Below are 25,405 nucleotides of genomic sequence, written 5' to 3' on the forward strand. Positions count from 1 at the left end.
TCAGAGTAGTTGTGCTTTAAAGAATGTATTTTGAAAGCCAATTTGAATATGAAACTGTAAAACAAGAAATCATCCACAGACTTGAAGATTCTTATCCCACTGCCTGGACTATCTGTTAACTCCAGTGTCCCTCTAGGCATTAACTGACTTGTCTGTTACAGCTGATCCAATCAACCAACTTCTTACCTCTTTTAAGCATCCCGTCCCCCCATCCCTTTCCCTTTCATCTGAAACTAGGTTGTTGTTTTTTCTGCCAGTCCTTGCATAACATCTGCGAAGTAGATTGTTGCCTTTGAAATCTCATATCACTTTGAACCAGCTAATTTCTAGGGTGCCACTCTGCCCATGAAAATCAAAATTACAGTGTTGAAATATTTTGGCCTAATAAAAACAAAATGTTTCAATAATTTTCAGAAAAAAATGCTGGCAAAATTGCTACATTCGATTTTGTCTGGTCCACATTTTCCAATGCAAGAACATTTTGCTAAGTGTCTCCAGCTTCTGTATTACTGCACAGCATAAATTGGTGCATTTCACAATGTCTCCAAGATGCTCTGACAATCCTAGAAGCAGAATTTTCTTTTATTTTCTGTGAATTGTATTCAAGATTTTCTTTCCAATGACCTCAGAACATCGCTTGAAACAAATATAAGTATTTTTTCACAGAAGGTAGCAGTTCTTCATTCAAGTTCCAAACCTGGTACCAATCTGATACAAAAGAATGCCTGTGACTAAGGATGAAGAGTTTTCCATCTGATTTAACAGCATGACATTGGTCTTCCTTTCCAAGTTAGTAATATCTAATTTACACAGAAATAGCGTTAAAATTATGGCAGAATTCACCTCCCACTGGATAATAAACCACATTGGTGGAACTGATCTATCTGACCACAGTAATCTTGTCATAATAATAGCTGTGGCTTGCTTGCTGTAGCTTGATCAAAGTGATTCAGCAAGAAATTATTTTTTGTATTTGAAACATCCAACTGGGATAATAGGCATTATCATTTACATTCAAAAGATCTTTGCAAATGGATGAGTGAGAAGGGGCACTGCTTGCCATGCGTAATGGTAGGAATTTGTGACTTCCTAGACAAGCTAGCAGATCCAGGGGTCAGTTAAATGAAAACAAGCTTCCTAAACAAGTAGTGGCACTAAAAAATGGGAATAAATATTTGTCTTTGATTGTGTCACTGGTTTGCTTTGCATCTTCTCTCCATAAAAAGGGTTAAATCAGGTAGAAAAGGTAGGATAACTAATAAACACTGAGTGACTGCCTCAGCCTTTTGGTTTGGTTTGGTAGTCTTAATAAGGTGCTATTATCCATTTAAGGGACAAGTAATTGTTTAGACCAACAAAGTCAGTTTAGACCTGACTAATATTGTTTCTTTTTACCAGCAGGTCACAAAATGCTTAGATGCAGCAGTCGAAGTTGATGTCATTTCCTTGGATTTTAAAAAGGCCTTCAGCACAGTGTCTCACCCCATTCTCATAAATAAACTAAGCAGCTGTGACATAGATGATTACACAGTCAGGTGGGTGGTGAATTGGCTTAAGGGATGCACCCAGAAAGTGGTGGTGGCTAGGTTGGTATTGACCTGGAAAGATGTAAGCAGTGGGGTCCCTGAGAGTTCAGTCCTTGGACCAATGCTGTTCAGTGTCTTCATCAGTGACCTGGATGAGGGCATGGAGAGCACTTTGTCCAAATTCGAAGATGGAACCAAATTATGGGGCAAAGTAAACACATAAGTGGGCAGGGAATGCATTCAGGTGGATTTCGACAGGCTGGAAAAGTGGGCAGAGCAGAATAGGATGCAGTTTAACAAAGATAAGTGCAAGGTACTGCACCTCCAGAGAAGGAATCTCCAACACACCTTCAGACTGAGAGCTGATTTCCTAAGCAGCACAGCTGACTCCAAGATGAACATGAGTCGTCAATGCGATGAAATGATCAGTAAAGCTAACCGCACTTTATCATGCATTAGCAAGTGCATAATGAACAGGTCTAGAGAGGTGATACTTTCCCCCTATGCGGCATTGGTAAGGCCATAGCTGGAGTACTGCATTCAGTTTGAGGCACTGCACTTCAAGAGGGATGGGGAAAACCTTGAGAGGGTCCAGAGGAGGGCCAATTGTATGGTTAGGGGCCTGCAGGTCCAACGAGGTCCTATGAGGAGAGTTTAAAGGGACCCAGAGAGTAGGGGGGAAGTAGGGCAGGGCAGGAATGTGGAAAGCCAGAGACTGAGGGTGTATAGCACTTCAGGACAATGGAGAATTGACAGCCCTTTATTGCACCCCACTGGCTGGAGAGCACGATTGTAAAAATGGGAGGATTCTGAAAATTAGGGAAAAGTACTAATTTGACCAAGACAATGGGACACCCAGGATGACAGGTATTTAAAACAGGACTGTCCTAGTGAAAACAAAAGATATGGTCACCCTATTCATGCACCTAAGTGTAATATACATAATCATGAAACCTCTTACACAGTGTTTGGACTCTTCTTAGTTACGTTTGCCAATACTTCCTTGTAGGACAGAATTGCCAAGGCACGTGCAGAATGCCAAGTAGGTCCCAAAACTTCAGTCACAGAAAAATCAAAACTAGCAGGCGTTTGCCAGAGAAGGAAGATCCTTCCACCTTGTGGCAAATAGCCTAAGCTTTATGACACTTGCCCAGGACTGGGAGACTGGCATTCTAGGCTCCTATCACTCAGAGAGGATTTAAAGTTGCATCTTCCGTTAGGCTATTGAACTAGAATAGAGGTGCTCAACCTCTGCCCTACAGGCCAGATCCAGCCTATGGCACCACATCATCTGGCCCACAGGGTTCCCTACAGGTCCAGAAATTTGGTGGCAGGAAAAAAAACATCACTTCCCAGCTGCCAAATCTCCAAACTCAAGGAGAGCCCTAGGCCCTGCACGCTGGATCTGGCACCTGATCCTAGCACACAGGGCCAGGCAGAGCATCAAGCCAGGGCCCAATCCCACCATGTGCAGGGAAGGGGCAGTGCTACAGTCCTGGGTCCAATCCAGCCCATGGGTGGGCCCTGTGCCACTCATCTGGCCTGCAGGGCCAAAAGGTTGGGCACCACTGGACTAGAAGGTAGGAGAGTTGTTCCCCTCCTACATTTTTCTTCCATTAGCATATATGATATGTTGTTCCATGTATTTGCAATACCTAAGTTGATATATATCTTCTTCAGCGTGGCAGATGGCAAGCATTTCATGCTTCAGGACTTCTGGCTTCTTGCAGGGGCCAAAAAGAAACATTTCCCCCCTCATGTATGCTTTGTTAGCTTCTACATGTTTTTTCACCTTTCTCTGGAACATGGGATATAAGACTTGGTGTTTTGAGAGCATTTAAAGCTGTGGAGGGTGGGAGTGGGAGGCATTGAGAGAAGTATGTTGGTGCTCCTTCTGGTACTTAAACCTGATGGATTCCTGGCTCGGGGGGTCTTGCCCTTTCTAAGGATCAATCCAAGTGCCAGTTTAGGATCAGAAAAGAGACAGAGAGAGAGTGTCTGAGTCAGACTGGCATGCACACTGCAGCATTTTGCCTTCCTCCAGAGCATGAGGCATGGTCTTTTCCCTCGGATCCTCTGAGCAGTTATTAATCAACTAGTTCTTTGCCATTGCAGTGGCAGGGCATTGGCAGTGCTCTTGACTCCCATGCTGTTTCCAGTGGCATGCAGTATGTTCTTGGTGTTTCTGGCTTTGTGCTTTGTAGTGATGGCATGTGAAGATTTGGAGTGGACAGTTAAGAGTCTTTGGGTGAATGGTTGCTGTGAATGCAAGGGGCTGGACCTGTTGGACTAGGACATCCCTTTCAGTCCTTACATTCATATGACACAGGGGCTGAATAAAGAGACTAATTCAAAGACCACGGAAATCTTTGAAGGTTACACCACTTACCAGAACCTGTAATTTCCAGTTCCAGCTGCACCTCCAAGTGAAAATACCATTTTCCCTGCAGAGTTTATAAGGTTCCTTTTCAGTCCTGGCTCTTTGGGCACTGGAACAAGTGCCTGGGTAGAATAATGGAGGCCTCTCCTCTAATAATTCTACATGTGTTAACTCTTAGGCTATGTCCAGACATTCAGAAAGCCTAAGGCAGAATTGATATAAGTTACATGGTTTTCTGTAAGCGACATAGTTTAGATCAGCACAGAACAAACATTGCCCCGGGGGGGGGGCAAATCTTCCACCGTTTTTAAACCATTCTGTGTGTGCCAAACTTCTGTTCTGCTACAGCTTTAGACAGTTTTGTGTGCTGAACTTCTGTTTTGTTACAGGTATCAACTAATTTCTGATCACTTATACCAGTAAAAGTATAATGTCTGTACCTGGCCATAGAGATGGTTAAAAATGCTTTATTAGTTTTTCATTAGAAAATGTTTCTTTGCCTAAATCCCTCTCTCTCATGGGAAGGAGTCTATCTTGATATATTTTTGAGGGAAAAATTCAAAATAATTTGAAATAATTTATTTTTGTCTATCTCATTTCATTGCAACTTTCAAGTTTCATTTTGTTTCAACTTTTTTATTTAGTTTTGATTCCAATTTATTTCCAGTGGTCTCAATTTGTTTCCTTTTTCTTTGATGTATGTTACTTTATATATAATATAAAGATTTGCCAGTATTGAAACATTTTATTTGATAAATAGCATCTCTATACTATGAAAACAAAATATTTTGAAATATTTCTTTGCACACAAAAATATAGCATTTCAAGATTTCAAATTTTGGTTCCAAATAATGACACAATTGCCAAACACTACAATTGCCAAAGGTCCCAATTTTGTAGAGTTTCAGATACAAACAGCAACCTTTACGTTCTGAATTTCCAGCGGTCACATTATCAAAGCAAATTTTAATATGTAGTTGCCCATGTCCACATGTGCATTGGTCTGCTTAGTGTTTTCTAATCTGTGCTTGTGTTTGGAGTTGTTAAACGGAGGCTATAGAAATCTCTTCTAAACAAGCCATACTTCTACAATGCAATGAAAAAGAATTTTTTTTTACTGCCTATTTGACGGGTACATTTCAGTCTTAAATTAATAATCACCATTCAACTCCTAATCCTCTTAGTTTTTCATTTTTGGTGTAACCCCCTTCCCTCCCCCCCAGATTTAAACATAGAGAAAGCTCCTTTTTCTGACTGAAGGAAGGATCTAAGAAAAAAGGATGTTTTATGGTGTGTAGTGCTGGTTGTTTTGTTTTTATTTTTTCCCATAGCAGGGGGTAACTACTAGCTTCACTTCTTTGTTCATGAACAGAACTGATTAGAAAATGGAATTTCCATCTCATAGATATTCCAGACTTTGTGGTAAATAATTCCAATGGGGACCCATTCTCTGATACCCTACAAAATTGGGATATGAGCTTATGAAAGGTATAAATAAACCTGCTTACACTTGCACTTATCTCCTGCAGAATCTCCCACACCCAATACTCCCTACATTCATCCTACAGCATACATATAAAGTCAAACATGAAATAAGTCCCTGAAAAAGCCTCCTTTTATTGGGAGCTAAAGATGGATGGCAGATTCTCTCACAGTTACCAAACACCAGGTCTCAAGGAAAACCACATTGTTTTAAATTCTGACTACACAACAATCTCTGACTGTTTGGAAACTGTATCCGACATACCAGGGAAGAGAAACGATTGTGACACCTCTGATTTGTGATTTTTCTAGAGTTACTCATTGGTCACCTTGGCCATGCTATGGCTAACTTGTTGCACAATACAGCTTGACTAGCATGACACAGAAACACATTTGAAACACTCAGTCTTTGCACTGACCTCCATGCAACATGCCACAAAATGCTTTTGACCCTGATAGTGTCTTTTTTGGAATCTAACCTCCTTAACTTGCCAGAGAGTGGAGAAGAACAGTTACATTACTTGTGGCACTGTGACGGGTAAAATACATACCAGTCAGGGGAAACATCTGCTATAATCTAGTCTGGAAAATTTTTCAGCTCAAGTTTGGTGATATGGCTTTGTGGTACTCTACTGTAAACAGAAAATGATTTTGGTTGAAAGTCCTGATCCTGAAAATGCACAAGCAAAGTCCCTTGAACTCCTGGAATGACTGTATTGGGAGCTGCTAGGTTGTAACACTTTTGAAAATCAAAGGCCCTTAGTAAGATGCCAGTGTATGAACTAAGCAGTCTGAGAGAGAGATTCTATTCCATATATTAAGTATCTTCGGTGTGATTTTATTCCATCCTGTTCCAGTTCCAGAATACTTTACAGACTGTCACTAAGCCCCACAGAAGCCATAAAAAAGCAGCGAATGGTAGGAAAACCCACATGCCTTCTGTAATACAGTTTTTCCAGGATTCAAACAGACTAAAACAGAACTGCACTTAAGCACCTAAGACCACTTACAAAGCTAACAGGTGGAAAAGAACTGGCCCCAAAACACCAATTCTTTAAAATTTTGGCCAATGCTATTAAATAGGACAAAAGAAAGGAGACAAAGAAATAAATGCTTGGCCTTCACATAGCACTTGGCACATTCTTGGCATTTTGCAAATAACTAAGCAACATCATACCACTGACCACTCCTGCTAGCAAGTTGAATACTGTCACATGCCAGGCAACGAAGGCTTATCCCTTCAGATGCATGCTGAGTTGAAGTGAACTGTATGATTATATTGATTATATATAGCTTAGCACTGGATCTCCTTTTATTGGCTTATAATACTCTTCTGGTACTTAGCCAGGGGGCTCTGGAGGCATCATGAGTGAGATGCAATGGTGGCTTTGGGGAGGGACAGATGGCTCCCTCCTCCCAAACTGTCCCTATGTAAAGGGACTCCTACCCCAGCACTAAAGGGGTTCAAGGAGCAGCACAGTATGGTCAGTGATTGACAGGCCTGGGGAGGAAGTAGTGGGTCAGGTGACTCAGAGAAGCGATTAGAGGGATGTAAGCCCAGGACCTGAATCAAAGCAGGTAGTCTGGCCCTGCATGCTGCAAGGAGTGGAGCTCTGGAAAGGAGAGTGGTCTGACTGGCCAAGGAGGAAGGATTCCAGACTGCAGGGAGATGCAAGGAAGCCCCTGCACCACTGGCAGTGGAGATAAGTATTTTTGCCTTGAATTGTAATACATTGCCATGGTCAGATATTGGCCCAGGTTTAGGGGAATCTTCTGTTTGGGAGTAGATGCTTGTACTTTTGGTTGAAGCCAAACTGGAGGTCTGAATTGTGGCTGTAGGGGAGGAGATGGCCACCGAGAAGGGTGCCAGAGGGGCCCCGGGTCCTAAGCCCTTAAAAAGCAGGGCAGTGCTGCCGTTAGCTAAAGGACGGTGGTGTGGGACAAAAAAGACTGAGAGCACAAGCCAAGAGCCCACAAAGGGAGAGACCAGGGCTGAGGAAAGGGCAAAGCTGCAGCTGTAGGGGGTGGGAACCTAAGATTGTGGGAAGGTAGACCGCAGATGCAGGGTCCCAGCCAGAGTAAAGTAGGCCGAGGCCAGGGGCCTCAGCCCGGACAAGGGCCTAAGACCTGAAGTGAAATCCCCTCGCCTTCTAGGGACAGCTTCTCTGTCCAAGTATAATAGCACAAGGTGTGGCAGCAAAGATAATAGAGTAGGACCTTGAGAGGCCAGAGAGGGTGAGCAAGGTAGGATCCAGGCCGATACTAGGGTGGGGACTTCGCTGCTCGAGCACTACACCCACACTGGTGCATTGGCCAGGAAGTTCACTTTGTTGGCTCCCTCATCTACTCTCTCGCTCCCTCTCTTCTTTGGGGATGAGGTAGGGGTCCCATTACACCCTGACACCAGGCTGTACCACGGCCCCTAGCTCTGGCTTGAGAAGAATTACATCTGCCTGTGTGCAGCACTGCAGAAAGACTAATTAGTTCCGTCACCTAAACACACCTAGGCTGCTGTGACCCTGGCAAAAGGAGGTGAGTTATAGGGTATGCAGGGGGCTAGGTAGGAGGTAGGATGTGGGATGCCAGGTGGGAGCGAGGAAGGGTGCTGGGCCATGGGATTGGGGGAGAGCAAGGGGGGGCAAGAAGTGGGTTATAAGAACAACAAAAGTTTAGAGCCATTGCTCTAGTTCAGTGGTTTTCAACCTTTTTAATTTGTGGACCCCTAAAAAATTTCAAATGGAGGTGCAGACCCCTTTAGAAATTTTGAATGGAGGTGTGGACCCCTTTGAATTTGAAGTGTGGGTATTCACATACTTTCGATTGATCATAGTTATCTTTTGTGGACCCCTTAGACATAGTTTACAGACCCCCAGGGGTCCTTGGACCACAGGTTGTAAACCACTGCTCTAGTTCACCAGTCCAAATCACTGCTTTCCAGGTTCAAACTATTTTTCTTGGGTTTTTATCCCTAATTGTAATCCATTGGCTTCATATTTGGTTGTCGCTATAGGGAAGGAGGTAGCCACTAACAAAAAATTTTAAAATAAATGTTCCTTCCCTTAAAAATAATATGTGTCTACATGGATTTGGCCTCACTTGGCCTTTGTGAGCCTGGCCTTGATGCCTCTCAAAGCTGACAGCACAACTGACTGCTACAGTTAAACTGTTAAAGGTATTTAGGCACCTTACTTAAAAATTTGAACCTGTCTTGTGGGACCACAGATGTGTTCATGGAGTACTTAGCACAATGAGACTCTGACCCATTTGGCCTCTAGCTGATATGGACGTTTTGAATAAAATAATGTGGGCAATAATACCCACAGACATATTTAGGCTTTGAATTAGGCCTGTAATGCTCAAATATATAAAAGAAGCTATCCCACAGTTACTTCCTCAAACACAGAGCACAGGAGCAGGAAGCCAGCATGAGGCCTTGCTTGGGTAGCCTGATACTGCCCTCTGTTAGCTTTGCTGGAGGCTGCAGGATCTAGTCTTATAGAAGCAAGAAATCGTATTTCTTTAAAACAAATGTGTATTGAGACTGGGCAGTAAAGCTAGCTCTCTAGTCAAGATCAGTCTCTAAGCACACTCCACTTCCCTCCTCCTTTGTACAGGCAGCGGATGAGTGGAATAAAGCAGAAGACATCTATTTGAGTAGAGCAGCCAAGTCCTGCCAACCATGGAATGGTTTTTTGTTTTGCCTAGCGTAGCAGCCTCTGCAATTATGCTACATGAGTTCAGTTACCGCAAACAAGCCAGGAGTCTTAAGCATGATATAAGAAGAAATGATTATAAACACAGACTTTCATCCATCAGCATTAAACACCTCTGTATGGGAAGTCTTTTTGCAGCAAACAGTACCTTAACTTGAAAATCAATATCTGAATATAAAAATCCTTTGATACACTCCCAGGCCCCCACGAGCAATGTTTCACACAAATTGTTTAGCAAGCAGCAGGAGCCCTAAACTCCCCCACTATATGCATTTGATGGGGTGGGGAAGTTTTGGTGGTGGGACCTGGCTGAAAACCCTAACCTCCCCCCTCACACACTCCCCCCCAAGAGTAGCTGTACACTGCTACCAGTTGACATGACTGATTTATTTGACTGAAACTAGCCAAACTGTCACTCAGAAAGTGCCCCCTTGGTGCCTCTTCTGGCTGGAACTACTTGAGGTGGGATTGCATAAGCCGCTCCTGTCAGGGATTTCAAATGAAACAAGCCACTGAATGTGAATCTGACAGCTCGACTGCCGAATTAGGGCTATTTGCATGCTAATTTTCACCGTGCTTAACTCACTGGCAGACCTAGAGCGAGAAGCAGCCTCTGCATGTTTGGAACAATGCTTGACTGATCTAGCTGCGTTAACGAGCAAATTATGGTAATTTTGTTATTACAAATGCATAGAAATTTCCAAAGAGTGGAGCAATACAATATGTTTTTTCTCCTCCTCCCCACTTCTAAATATGGAGCCTTTTGTTTATACACACTTTGGCTTGCTTACTTATGTTTAGATATGCATAATATTTCACATTAAAGGGAGGAGGAGGAAATAGTGGATAAAGCAAGAAAAACTATCACAGTGGACTAGACTAGTTTACTAGATCCTCTGTTGATGTAAATCAGTGCAGCTCCTTTGAAGTCAATGGATCTATGTTAATTTACCCCCATTCGGGATCTTGCATCTACATAGAGCTGTGTTTGGGTGTTGTAGCTGTAAACACTGAGCTTCTCCTTTTCAAATATTGTGCTCCTTTGTGCTCCCTCCAAAGTAATTTCTAAATCAATTTAATGAAATAATATCTGACATCGTATTGAAAACAATATAATTTTTATCTATATTCCACACAGGTGCAGTAATTATGTTCCTGGAAGCTGAACATCAAAACGTATCTCAAGGCTTTTAAGATCCTGGCAGTCCCTTATTCAAGAAGTGCATTAGCTGGGATAAATGCATATCACTGAATTATCTGCATTGCAATTAATTAGGGGAAGCATCAGTGGGGTTCATTTGAACATTGGCAACACCCTACATTATTAGTTCATGATTTGCTGAGAAACTTCCAGGATTTTTTTTGATTAAAAGGGCATCCTTGGGAGCATTATCTGGAATGCTCTTGAAAGAGCAAGTTCACTTGAATGCAAAAGATAGCACCCTGCTTTGTTCACCACATCAAATGCAAAGGTCTTTTTTCCCCCTCAAGTATTGTGCTTTGAATCCTTTAGATGAGGTGTTTTTAGTGATGATGCTGCATATAACATGCCTTTTTGAGTCTCTTAGGGAATATGAGGTCATAGGACCTCATCAGGGAGTTCCTAAACAAGGGCTGGACTTTGAGCAATGAAAGTCACAGAATGACACACAGAGGCACTCATTTTATTAAGAACAATATTCTGGGCCAGATCCTCTGCTGTTAGGAATTAACTTCAGAGTAGAGGTATGGTAAAGACCTGGTCTATTATCTTTAACAGGATGATTACTGATAGAGAACATAGTGGAGATGTGTCAAAATATTTCCTCTTTCTGAACAAACTCTGGGTGCCTGAGTGAGCTAAACAGAGAGAATGCAGCAGTCTAGACGCCTAGAGCTCCACTCAGGCTCTTTCTCACATGTGCCTCCGTTTGTGCTAAGCTGGCTACACTGCCTCATTTCTGAGCTTTGTCACCTGCTAAATGGGACTTCAGGTATGCTTCTCAGTGACTCTTCTGCACTCATCACAGAGGCAGTGCAGACTTGCCCAATGAGTCTTTTTAGTTCTCGTGTGTTCTCGAATCACTCTGCTGTAAGTCAATCATGTTGACAAATGTCAGTGAGGATCCAGTTGTGACCTTCAGGAGCCTCTCCCCACCCCACTGCAGAGGAAAATCAAAGAATCAGTGAACTACATGTTGCACAGATTGATTCTATGTTCTTCAATATAGGGGTGTGCAACCTGAGACACCTACTAGGACCTAATATTCACCAGGGCTCAGTATTTACTATTAATTACACCTGGAAAGTAAAAGAACTGCCAATGCTCCATTTGTCAGAAAAATCAAGCCCAAGTTTTCGCAAATCAAGCATCTTAAAACTAAAGCAACTTTTGAAAACATTGTCCTGCCAGAGGTATGGGGTGAGATCCTAGCTTTACTGAACTTAATGGCCACTTTCCTTGGCACACAGAAAGGGAAACCTCATGGTCACTTCCGTATCAGAGACCAGCTCTTCCCAAAACTACCAAGCTGGTATGCTTGGGTGAAGTGCTTATGTCTGTCTTTGTCTCACCCAGCGAGAGACACTGTGCATCAACCAATGCTTTCAGATAGTACTCAAGCTTCTTCACAGTGAAAACAGAATCACACAGGACTACTAGCTGAGTGACTTCAAGAGATTTCTCTTTCCTTCATATTTGTTAAACCAAGCCTTTTAAATGTTGGGGGAGCAGAAAGATCTCAGCCATGGGAAAAGAATCTAATAAGTGCAAAGTCCGTGAGTGCCACTGAAGAAGTAAAGCAGCACCATATAATGGGGCAAGGGGCGTTGATAAGAAAAGGTCTTCCCATTGACTTAAGTAGGCTTTGGATCAGGCACAAAGGGGTGAGTCCTACAATTAACTCTGTAAAGTGTCAAGTGTCCTCAGTGTTCATAGGTCTGGGCCCTGAAGCAATGCCATTGAAATCAGCTGAGTTTTTCATGGACTGAAATGCAATTCAAGTAAGCAGTGGTACTAATAAGGACACTAGGATCTATGCCCAAGTGAGTAAAATAAAATTATACTAGAAGGTCCCCCTAACAGCATAATGCAAGCAATATTCCTGGAGTTTCAATTTGCTGGTATAGTTCATATAAAATATGTCAAGAACTGATGCAAATGAGAGAAATATAGCTTGGCCTAATGAATGTATTCTTGTTCTTCAAACTGTCACACTATTGAAACAAAAAAGTGACCACAATCTGTGGGGGAAAAAATATATGACAACCACAGATTATGGAGCAAGTTTGAGCATACAGCAAATGGATTTAGTAATTCTTTAGGCTCCAAGGAAATCTGTACTTTACAAACTTTCTGGTTTGCCAGAGGAACTTCAAGCATTTACTTCTCATTCTTTTTTATCTTTTGGAAAATTATAGTAAGTGCCTGATTTGCCTTTCAGGAGTCACTCCAGTGCAACTAATGAAGTTACACAAGAGGAGCTTTAAACCTTGTTCTCTGCCCTAGCCCCTCTATTACATTACATCTTCTGCCATTTACAATTTCCTTTCTGTCATCCCTCTTTGCAGTTCCCCAGCCCACCCTTGCAGCTAACTGGTTTTTACACATCTACTGTTGCACATGAGAAGGTTACAAAATGCCACGGCAAAACTTTGTTAAACAAACTACAGCTTTAACACAAAGCAAAACCACAGGGAAATAAACACATGATAATAAATATGACTAAGCTCTTCAGAGTCACTAAGGGGAAAAAACAACAATTGAAGGCTTTATTTAAAAGCTATTAAAACCTAATGCCTACATTTTGATTCCAACTATGATACGACAATCATGTCTCTGTTCTTTCTATAGCAATTATGGCTATACAGTTTGCTTTGTTTAATCAGACTGAAGGTTTTGTATTGTTTCTCCTTGCAAACTTAGATGAAACACATTCCTACCCTACAGCAGCCTTCCAAGAGAAAACTCACATATTCTGACTTCCTTCTCAGTATTAATTTATGGTTCTGTACATTATTTTCATTACTAGTTACAATCCAAAGAATTCTTGTAGAAATTGAATATTTGTTTCCAAGTGGCCTTTTTTTTGTCTAATGCTTCGGATCCAGTATCTCCTTTTAGCTAAAAGACAATGAGAATACTACTGCTATTATTTTTTTGTAAATCCTAGTTTTGGATGTGGCTGTTTTCAGGTCCCTTTAGTCGGGTAATTGCACATAGACTTCATATAAAGGAAATTCATTTGTTCAGGGTCACTGCATGGTTTTTCATTAAAAACAAATTACTGGTGTTCAGAAAGGACATCTGGGTTTCGAGAGTCCCATTAATGACTATATTTTCAGCATCACTATCTCGGACGGTCTACCCTTTCCTGTCACCCTCCGTTCAGAGCCCCGAGAGGACAATGAGAATGACAGTCAAGTGAAAGGGAAAACATGAGGGATGAGGCCAAGAGCTGAGTCCCCAGAGAAGGGGAGAAGGGAAAAGTGAAAAAAAAATAAAACAGAGGGTAACAAGGGCCATTGTCTGAGCATTTTCAACACAAGAACCAGAACAAATATTTAAATGAACAAGCGTGATTATTTAAGCATAACCTTATTCCAATTCAATTACATTATGCTACGGGCCTTCTAGTTGGGGCAGGGTGGATATGTGGAATGTTTTTAAATGGAAGATGCAAGGGATTCGCCCATGGAAGAAATATGTTCTCTTTTCATTTCCAGCTTATGTTAAGTCTGATTCTTCTCCCACCTACACCCATTTGACCCCAGTTGACTTACTCTATATTTATGCAGCTGTGCGTGAGAGCAGAATGGGAACCTCTCGCTACTTCTGTGTGACAAGACGGTAAGGGTTCAGAAGCTGCCCACAAGGCAGAAGCCCAACCTGAAGGGTACAAAGGTGATTGGAAGAAAATGTAGGACAATTTGGATTGAGAGCTGTCTGGGGCAGGGCTCTCTCCAGTCTGTGGGTATAGTTTCCTGCATGGGTAATCCTTGTCTCTTCATTGGGACTTCTGGGTGTTGTCACATTATGGATGAATAATCATAATAACATACCAAGAGACAGGAGCTGAGATTGTATTTTGATGGGTGGATAAAAGCCAAGAAAGAAAAAAATATTGGGACTTGCTTCCATGATCTGCTGAAAAATCCTGTCAGGTGGTTCTATCCGGAGAGAGGTGCTGTACTTTGGATTGGATCCTGGATCTACAATCGTGCTCCCCTCACAGTTCTTCTACAGGCCCACCCAACACATCTGTTCCCCTCTTCCAGCTCCTGCCATCACCTCTTCTCCCCTCTCCCTGCAGCAGGAACAGTTAGAGCACTGCCCTGATTAGTAGAGCTTTCAGAGAGGGGAGCATGCAGAAAGCACTAAAGGCAAAATTGTATTGCATTTTACATGCCCAAATGGCAGTCTTTCAGTCTTGCACACAGTTTGCAATCCTATTCTATGTGCAGTGTAGACCTGTAAGCATCCACAAAGCTGCTAAACATTCAGAGTAGCTGAGCAAGTACACAGCTCCATATGCACATACCTGAGCGTACGGCCCAAAACTTTGGCCTGGAAGAAATCAGGAAAAGGGTCCTTCCATGTTCTGGCCTACTTACCCAATGCTCTAATCATCAGGCCACAAGCAGGACATAGCTCAGGCCCTGCTCTTAAAGCTGAGATACTACATTTACTAGTCATTAGACAGTGGATAAAGAGCACTGCAGAAGTGTTCACCTCTTCCAAACAAATGGCTCAGTCAGAGTCCCCTCTCTGGCAAAGCAGTAGCCATGTCACTGAGCCACATACCCTCTCATCTTCCTGGGCTGCTGAGGGGGCCAGCTTCAAGAGGAAGTCTGGACAACAGTCTAGCTAGCACTTATCCTGTGGCCAGGTACTCAGAGTACCAGTCTGGGGAGTCTGAGGGTGAGTTACATGCTAGACTTAGACCAGACTAAATCTGTGAAATGTTAAGTGGTGTAAAAGTTAGAATGTGCTGCGAGCAGTTGCGCATTAGGGGTTAATAGTGTTTCTTGCCTGCACAGCTCTGACTTGCTACTAGAGGGCTGGTGAGCAGAGGTATGGCAAGGAGCCAAGACACCTGGACTGGATCCCTGCTCCAGAGGGGAAGGAAGCCAGGGCTGGAAATGGTGCATCCTGGGATTCTGAAGGACTGCAAATTATTCATTTTATTTCCATAGGGCAGCCTGAAGTTACTCTAAAATGGGTTAGCACAGCACACAGTTAACCCTCACCCAAAATGGCATAACTCTGAGAAACTCAGAGGCCACTTAGCACCAGCTACTGAGATTTAACATGCAGGTTCTTGTGTTTGAAGTTCCTTTAGTCTGTTCTAAGTGTAACCTCACCCTGGTGAGACATGTTCAAACCCCACCAATGGAGCTAGCTTAGAAACTGGAGCTTACACTTGGTGGGTGATTGCCTCTAATCACTAGGCTACTGAGCTAAAGCTGGAGAAGGTGCTCCAATGCCCGTAACTTTCAGGCTTTTGCCTATCATTTCAGGGTTAAAGGTGAAAGATGAAATAAAGACCCAATCACATTCCAAAATGGTGGTGTCACACATTGATCTTAACACTAAGTGCAGTTAAAACGAAAGCAGATGCACATTCAAGCAATTTAGCATATGTTGGGTGTGTCTACACATGCTAGTCACGCGACTGAATAAACTTCGGTACAGTTCACAACAGAGTTCAGCGCTTCTGTGTTGACACATGCACCTGGGACTGCAGCACATTGTGTTGGGTCAGAGCAGCCCTGGCTGGCAGGAGGCCCAGGTGGGGGTCAGCCTGCCAGCCTCGGGCTGCTCCAACCTGGCTCAACATGCTGCAGAGAGGCTGGCGGGGGCACAAGCAGGCAACTTCCATATGCACAGGGATAGAAAAGCCTGGGACTAGTTTGTTTGAAAAGGAAATACATAAGAGGAGATAGTATGGAGGGAAATAAAATAACAAATGGGATAGAGAAGAAACAGGGAACTTCTTGCTACCAATTTTAGAAAACCAGAAGGTGCTTCTTGAGGCAAACAGTGTGTTACATCCAGCGCTGAGGAGTATTAGGAACTCCATTTTGTGCAGATCAAGGTAGTCATGAACAAGACAGTTCAAAATGGGGATGGGCATGTTCTCTCTCAGAGGTGAAGTAGAAGATGAAAAGTGATCTAATAAAGGCTGCAGGAAGAGATCTGAAAGCAAGGGTGTGGACCATGCTGCTTTCTTTGTCATTTACATTTCGTTGTGCTTAAAAAAAATTCTTAAGACCTGATCCTTACATCTCACAGTTACATCAGCCTAGTACCACTCCTATTCAGAGGACTCTGACTGACAGAAACTGAATCAGAGCAAAAAGTCAGTGGGACTTCCTACATGACTGAAGTAGACAGGCCATGGCTCCAGTTCTGTCCTCTTGATCTTTCTGTTTGGTGGACAAGCTGATCTCCCTACCAGCAGATTTAACAGAATCCATAACTTTAGTCGTGTAATATACAACACAGTGCAGTATACACTCTAAGCATTTCAAAGTCATACTGGTAAGGTTGTTTGTCTGCAAGGTACTCAAATTACTCATGTAGAAACGCACCAAAACTTTCAAGGCTCAATCCTGTTCTCTTCTTTTGGGGGCTGACCCAAAGCCCATGAAGTCAAAGGAAACATGCCCACTGTCTTTACTAACTTAGAATCCACCTTTTGCTCTTCGCATAGTGACAGAAACAGAAATGCAGTACAAAGAAGTTTTGCGGATTAGGCAATGCATAACACAATAAATGATAATAGTAATGAATAATAGCATATCATGTATATAGTTGTTTTCATCTACAGAACATAATATCATTTATGAGGCTGGCTAAATATAATTATCTCCACCGATGCAACAGAAAAGAAGGTTGGTCAACTAGTCAGTGACAGTGTCAAGATTAGCCTCCAGATCACCTGATGGTGAGTCCCTGTGCCCTAATGGCTGAACCATATAGAAGTTTTGGAACAGATGCAAATATGTTTACTCACTGTAATCCTGGTTCATAAAAATATTTAATCGAGACCTTGAGTGGCTTAATGCATATATATGAAGCTATGCATGTGCTTGAAGTTAAGGGCCAGCCTCACTGAGAAGAAAACATCCCAAAAGCATTACATGTTCTAACCTGTCAGATCTAATATGGTATTCAGTTAATTTAGCATGGGATAACTACCTCTTCCATTCATAATGACACAAGCTTAATGAGGTCATAGGGCTTCATGTGTTATAAAGAAGAGTAAAATTTGGCCCTAATGGATTGTATGTTTGCAGAGTTGCAGTAAATAACAAAACTCTGAATAAACTTCTGCATATCTTCAGTGCAGATGGTTGAGATTTTCAAAGCAAACTAAGGAATATACATTTGTTTTCCATTGACATAAAAAGGCATTAAGTACATAATTCCCAAGCTGCACTGAAAGATCCCAACCATTGCAGACAGTAGTTATGCAGACAATGGGCACATATAACATTTTTTACTTGCTTTGAAGAATGCCAACTTACCATTTTCATTAATTCTGTAGAGCTAGAAATGATCTTACCAGAAGACCAAGCAAACTGATTTGATAGTACAGCAGTGTCTCCTGGACATACTGCTTTTTACAGACAACTTTTCTGGGAGTGATAATCATGGCAATAACTGGGAGTGCAGTCAGGGAAATAGGTGTGTAGGGGCTGTTAATGTCTTGAAAGGAATATGCGTGCTTTTGAGAAACCTAAATTCTGCCAGACTCTCATTCTGTGGTTTATAAGCAGAGTAAAGAACTTTATTTTTCAGGAGCAATTAATTAAAAAATTCTCTAGCTGAAGTTAGATGGTTATGAGCCACCCTGGAGGTAAAATTCTAAGTTGAGGGCTAAAGGCCACAATTTCTCCTTGAAGAAGAAGGTGGGTGACTTAGAGTGACATCAATGTCTCAGAAAAAGTATTTCCTAGGGCCTAGTCAAACATTCATGTGCAAGTCACAAATTATTGAAATGTTCTGATATATTAAAGTTGGGATATGTTAGGATGGTGCCATGCACTTACTTGCAAAAACTGCAAATCATTGGAGTGTTGTTGCCTAGGGCCATGCTGCATGTTACATTTAGCATGTATTAAATGTACTTAAAACTTGGCAACTGTGTGTTTGATCAGCAAAATACATGCTAAGTGTGCTTGTATGATGGCAAAGTTATGACTTTTTGTACAAGGAGTATCTTCAGATCATATTAAGTAATACATGTTCAGCTGTCATCAGACTGCTCCACAGAGATGATATGAGAAATCTACATTCCCAACCCATCCATGACATCAGCCAGGGACCCTCTGCTGTACCAAGCCTCCAAATGATACGAGGAGAACTACACGTATCAGAGGGAAGGATCATGGACCTTTCACTTGTCAGGTTCCTCCAGGATCAAATTGAAAGTTGGGTGCCACTTCAAGACTCCTGTTTGTGATGCTGGAAGCTGGGACTGATAATCAGCTGATTGTCATTCCCAGCCCCAGGACTGCACCAGAGGCAGTTCAGAATTATCGTGCAGTGCCATGGCTGGGACTGACAATCACTGAGGTGCGCATTTAAGAAACTGTAGTAAACGTTACTGGGTGACTGCTCAGAATGTGTTTGCACTTTAATACCACCCAGATTTAACACATACTTAATAAGCAACAGAGCTCCCATTAAAGTTAGCGTGTTAAAAAATATGCCTTGCCTGAAAGGGAACAACTTTGCAACATCACAAGGGCACCTGCCACCTGCTAAAGTGCTTGAACATGCATCCACTTGCATTGTTACAGCACTTAGTATATGTTAAATTGAATGTGTGACACCACCCTCACCTGGAGCCAGCATACTCCATGTAACGTAGATAGTGGTAGATAGTCAGACTTTCAGATCTACAATGAAGTCTAGGGAGATTGTGGAAAAAAAACAGGAGAAAGTTGGAAAGGGGTTGCAGGAGTCCTGAGGGTTTCTCCTGGGTGGTGGCACAGAGCAGGAAGATCAGGTCTACCTGCAACGCAGTGCTGATGAAGTTATGAGGCTTCAGAATAGGGCTTAAGATATCAGAGAGAGGGGAAAAACAGGGAGACAGCTAGGACTGGCACAAGTAGAAAATAAAAAGGGAGCTGAATATACAAAGCTCCCATTTCCCCTTTTGGAATACCAGTGATGAATATTCTTATCCATGAATTTTCAGATTTAACACTCATGCAAAGCAAGAGTGGTGAGTGTTTTTTTCCCCAGCCTCCTGCACACGCATTCCAGGAAGCCTTGATGAATACTGCACACACTCTGTAGCTGGGGACCGGGTTATTCACAATAGCATAAGCAATGTCAGCAACAACAAGCATGCAACAAAACATCATGTATGTCTTATCATGTATATATTTCTCCTATGTCTCTAAGTATTTCACTGACACAATTAGTTAATTGTTCATAGCTAACAATTAAAGTCTTATCAAATAAACACATTTTTAACATATGCTCTGAAAATTATTACAGGGAAGTGGCAGGTGTAGGAGTGAATCCCAGAGAATTGGTAAAAGAAACATTCCCCTTGTCTAAATTTCAGGACAATAATTCAGCCATATCAGAGCACAAGCACTGATGAGCATATGGCATTCATGCTGATCTGTCAGCTACTCCAAAGGCAAATTGCACAAGACTGTGCTCAATGCTAAAGATGCCTCTGAAACTCGCCCTACCAGTGACAAGAGACAAGTGAGGATTGAGAAGGTATTTTGGATGCTAGTTAGCAAATTCTCACTTAAATGAGAAGAAGTACCTAAAAGAATTGCAGCTGACCTTCAACCTCGTGGGAGCAGAAGGTTGTTATTAAAGGAACCAGTGAGAGGAACAGTGCAGTTATTCAATCTAATGGGTCACACAAGCCTAGGTGTAGTTAAAAATAAATTCTATTACACAGGAAAATCAGCTCAAATGAGCCTACAACACCAAACTTGCACTGTATTTCCACTTTCTAAACTCTGCCAAATACCATACTGTCTTAACTTCTGCCATACCTCTCTATCTTAGGTATTGATAAGTAACAGTAGTATCTAATTTTTACTGCTTTTATCTTCTCTGCCCCTTGAGAGGCATTGGCTGCTGATATTGTCTTCATACAGAAAAACTGAGGCACAGAGACAGCCTTGCAAAGGTATTTTTGGCATCTCAAGGTATAGATAGAAACCTACAGGGATGTTCAAAACCAACTGAACTAGTGCTTTCCATGGAAGTTACATGTCTAACATACTTAGGAGCTCTTTTAAATCCCATGTAAGTGAATTACCTGAAACCTTTGGCAGGGCAGGGAACTGAACCCATGTCCCAATCTAACATACTGACCTATGGACCACTCGTCTACTTATGCATATTCTGGCAGATGTTTGGGACTGCTAAAATAAGGCTATGCCTGGAGTGTGTATTGGAAGCATTTTGAAACATCATCAGCTGAACTGTAAAAATGGACTTGTGATTTTTAGTTTTGGCATGCCAGGCTACAGACATGTTAAAGGGGCCTGATTTTCAACACACAGGTGCTTAGCATTTTCTAAAAGTCAGTTCTCTTCAAAGTGCCCCTGCTGGATTCTCCAAATCCCTCGGTGCTTTTGAAAATGTAGGATCCCTTACTCAGAAGGTCCAAGAGTCATTTTAATTAAAGCACTGCCATGTCTCCTGTATCAGCATCCCCGCACTTTAAATTGGCAGCAGGGGCACTTGAATTAAAGCTCACTGAATGAGCTTTAGTACAGGCACCCCAGCCACCATTTTTAAGCACGGGGACGCTGGCACACGAGACGCAGGAGGCTGCTGGAGCGTGGCAATTGCCATGCTCCAGCAGATTTGATTAATCAAGTCTGCTCCAATGCACTGGAATTCCAGTGTGTCAGAGCAGCCTCCACACTTGTGTATAGGCACCCTATATTATTGCCAATTACCCATTTCATGCAGTGAGTTCCTAAAACTGATTAATGTCTAAAATTAATAAACTTTTCCTAATTCCTTAATGGCATTACTAGGACACAAGTTCCTGAATACACTCAAAACTGATCACTGAATTTGGATGTGCTCTAGGGACAGAGCTGGCATTACTATCTGTGCTTTATTGCATGTCTTCTAATATTCCTCTTAAAGTCTCAGCTGCTGGAGTCATTTGATTTTGTCAGGATTTCAATTTCATTTTTTTTAAAGTAGCTTTCCAATCTTTATGGCTGAGAAGAGAAGCTTAAAATATGTCCAGAGAGAACCAGAAAGGCGCAAATAGCAGAAGGCAAAACAGTGAACCTCAAAAATATTATTTTTAAAAGTCTCATGATTTTTAAATCACATGATCGTTTTCAATGCTTTGCACTCACAATACTGCAGAGCACTTTTCTAGCAAACAGCAATATCCTTAATATTTAACTCAGCTGTAACAGATTCTAAGGGCAAAATCTTTGGGTAGTATAAACTTGCATAGTTCTTTCGAAGTGAAAGAGAGAATTTTGTTTTATACCAACATCTGAATCTGCCTTTACATATTTAAGTCAGGAGCAAATACAAATGAATACTCTTTAATATCATATTTATCTGGCTAGCTCTGTCACTGTCCATATTTCTGGAGTGCATATGATACCGCCATGGTATCAAAGGTCATAAATTAAGTGATTAATTAACCATTTATTAATTCATAGTTAAAAGGTGCTAATAATGGCAATAATGTAAAATGCATTACATACATAATGGCTTAATCCCACCCCTTGTCAGATTCTTGGCATCCTCAGCTCCCATTGGCTTCCAAGGGAGTTGAAGGCACTCACTATTTCCCAGTTAGTGCCTGACCCCTTCCATCACAAGGCTAGTCTTCTCTCAAAAATGTGGAAATATTGTTCAAAAAGAAAAACGTGGAGAAAAAAAATTGGTAACTCACTAAAGACACTCAAACTGTTATGATTTAGTGCTAAAAAGTAATGACTTGAGCATTTTCAGCCTGACAAATCCTAGCAGCTAGTCTAGTCCTGGGGTCTGTAGCCCTTTAGGAGCCCAAATAATACAGCTCAGTCACAAGTGGGCTGATGCTCAACCTAACGACAGCTGCTTCTCTCTGCCACCAAACTGTTACTAATGTGAGACCCAGATGCCATCAACCACCGCAAAATAGCCCTGCCACTGAATTCCCACCATTTTGCTACCAAAATGCCAAAATTTGTTAAGTAGAGTTGGCCTGAAGGTCATCAGTTGCTGACCCCAGTCCAGTTGCACAAATGCATATGACATGTTCATAACAAAGACATTGATTACAATTATTCATGTGGTGAAAGAGAGAAAAGTTTGACAGCATCTTATGAAGAATACAGCAGACTGCCCTACTAGGAGGGGCCTGAGCCTTTTTCAGCCAATTGGTCTGAATCACCTGAGTTGATGGCTGAAAGATAAGATTATTGTTCATACTGGAGGGATGTTTGTTTATTTTTTGGGCCTGCTTTACATCTAATTTTCTCCTTTCACCAGTACAATTCTGTCTTTTGCTGGCATCAGTGCAGAACAATTGCAAAGCGCTTGGCTTTGCTTCTGAAATGCTGCTTTTTTTTTTTTTGAAAACTCACCAGGCACCATTCCTGTCAGCGTTGGAGCAGAGTAGCTGCCCTGTCCGGCAGGGGGGACGTGAGGAGGGTATCCTGGGAGGGTTGTGCTTGCCAATTCACGACCTGAAGAATCAGACCAACAAATCACCATGTGAGCATTCACAACAACTAGACATGTTTTTACATTTCCCTGAACACTCAGAACACAGGCCATGCATTTGTCATCACTGTACTGTGAATACCAAAGTGGGATTTTTAGCTTGGCAGGAAGAGAAGAGACAATTCCTTTCTTTGTAAGCTGCCATAAAGCTCTGATAAAGTGAGAGACAGAGAAAGAAGGCTCATGGCTCTGCAGAGAGGCAAGACAACCAATCTAACTCAGATGTTCCCTTCTTTTTCCCATGTTTCGCTGAAACTCAGATTTGGCAAAATAGCATTATAGAGTTAGGAGCTGATCAGTCCTGCAATGGAAAGCTAGAGCAATTTTAATAACACTTACTAAGCACTCTTCCTAGGACTTAGCATGTCTAAACACACAAGGACTGTCTGCAGAGGTCCTGCAAATTCAGTTCAGGGAATTTTTCTTTTTTTCTGTATGGAAAATATAACAGGATGCAAAGTGGTTGCCGTGGTCGCAACAGTGTCTTAGGCTGTGTAGGATGGAACTACTGCCAGGGCAAAAACACATGCTGATATAGCACTGAATTCAAGACATTGTTTTGGGAATTAGACATTTTACATGAGGACTTGCATCACCATTTTGTACTTCTCCAGGGGAACTTATGCACTTCGATAACATATAAGGGTGACACCATTACTAGCCATTGTTTATAGGGATGCCTCCTATGTTAAGGCAAGAGAGAAACACAAGACTAGCAGCAATACCTTTATTTGTTTAGCATTTACTTCAACATTTCTAAAACAGAGAGAGACTGCTGACCTGTTTCTCAAAAAGATATCTAGATGTCTCAGAAAACTGTAAATATGTGGTTGCCTGGTCATCTTCAGAAAGTTAGCTGCAAAAATTTAAGACCATAGTCCACTGATTCCCCTGCTCAGAGTTCAGATTAGACAGCCTTTTAATTAAAGCCTGGAGTTCTGAGCTCAATTAATGGCTCTTCCACAGATGTCATGTCCAGCCAGGGCAAGTTGCTTGAGCCTACATTTTCTGTGGTACAATCCTAGGAGCAATCCTGCATGCCTGAATTCTTGGATGCCCAATTTACAAGACATTAAAAAGGCCCAACTCTCATAACCAAATTCTCATTAGGCATTCTTTCTGCTCCAAAGCAAGGCATCTCAAACCACAGAAACCCTGCATGGATGTCATGCCCTGTTTCCCTGTGACCATGGAGTAATGCCAGCCATGTTAGCCAATGGGTCTGAGTCCCACTGCTGTATATTCATATTGCATATAGGAGGGAGGAAGATAAAGTTCACCAGGAGCCTAGTACACTAACAATATGGCTGCACACAACCTGCACTGTCTTCTGCTCCCCTTGTGTTCATGTGTGTTACACTAACACACCCTCCCTCTAGACTTCACCAGATTTACTTAGTCTTCCTGAGTCCCCAGGCCTACACCTACTCTCCAATATGCCACTTATACCACCCCACTTCTGCCCTATCATATCTTCCAGGCAAGAAGGTGAGTAGTGAAGGATGTCATAAATCATTTAATTGAAAAGCTGCACATGGAGTTCACTTGTAAAGGTACCACGTCTCTTTCACTGTATGAATATGAATGTGCCCAGGCTTCTGGTACCTAATCACCTGGAATCCTGGTTTTCTTTGTTTAAAAACTGCAAATTTTCTGATAAAAATCTCTGATTAAAACCCCAAAATCTTCATTTTCTTTTTGTAAGTAAAATGAAATGCCACTATATATATATAGGCATCTGTTGAACACAATGTTTTATTGATATATTTAAAATTTTTAAGCAATTTGGAAGCCTACAGTGCAACAATCACTATAATAAAAATATTCTAAATACGTATAAATATTGGCATTTGATCTGGGGTTTTTTGTCATGGAAAATCACAAGCTCCCCCTGCCACTTTCACTCACCAAGAGGCAGGTCCAGCTGCAGCTGTCCCCCTCACTGCTCTGTGACGTTGAGCAGCCCTGATATGCTGGTGCCCTGCTCCATGCCATTGCCTCTCACTTCCAAGCCACAGCCCCCCAGCCTCACTGGTGCCCTTACTCCCCACCCACTGCCCCCTGGCCCTGCTAGTGTCCCTCACTCAGGACCCACAGCCACCCATCCCTGCTGGTGCCCCTTACTCCCCCCCGCAAGCCCTCTGCCCTACCCCAGCCCTACTGGAGGGGGCCCCCTGCTGCCAGGGCTATGAAACTAGGGACCCAGGTCCGCATCTCCCTTCCTCCCCCCCAGCAGCACCTGAGCCCCAGCTGCCACCTGTGGGAGGTGACAGCTGCTGCAGCTGAGCAGTGTGGAGCCCAGCTCCCCTGCCCCACGGGTGGCATGACCAGAGCAGAGCCCATAGGGGAGGGGAGAGTGGTTTCCTGTGGCCCAGCACATCAGACCCAGAGTGGCAAGGCAGGACAGGGTTGGGAGACTTGATTCTGCCGCTGCCTTGCTCCACCAGGATAACGCACCCCCTGCCTACCTGGCAACAGAGGGGGTGCCAGCGTGGAGTTGTGCTCCCTGCTGCCATGGTGGTATGGGGCTCTCAGCAGGAGCACTGAGCCTCCCACCCACCCCGAGCTCACAGTACGCCACCTG

At 42.6% G+C, this 25,405-nt stretch overlaps 1 long non-coding RNA gene across 1 annotated transcript in view; it reads right to left on the reverse strand.

The window, feature by feature from the left end:
* The window catches only part of LOC149868706 (uncharacterized), a 66,368-nt gene extending 43,619 nt beyond the window's left edge, over positions 1-22,749 (reverse strand). Inside the window, exon 1 of the long non-coding RNA XR_016441017.1 lies at positions 22,683-22,749. This is a non-coding gene — a long non-coding RNA (uncharacterized LOC149868706). The remainder of the gene's footprint in view (positions 1-22,682) is intronic.
* Between the last annotated feature and the right edge of the window lie 2,656 nt (positions 22,750-25,405).

Source organism: Crocodylus siamensis, chromosome 3 (assembly GCF_052110815.1).
Source record: "Crocodylus siamensis isolate JL-2025a chromosome 3, ASM5211081v1, whole genome shotgun sequence".
NCBI classification, from domain to species: domain Eukaryota; kingdom Metazoa; phylum Chordata; order Crocodylia; family Crocodylidae; genus Crocodylus; species Crocodylus siamensis.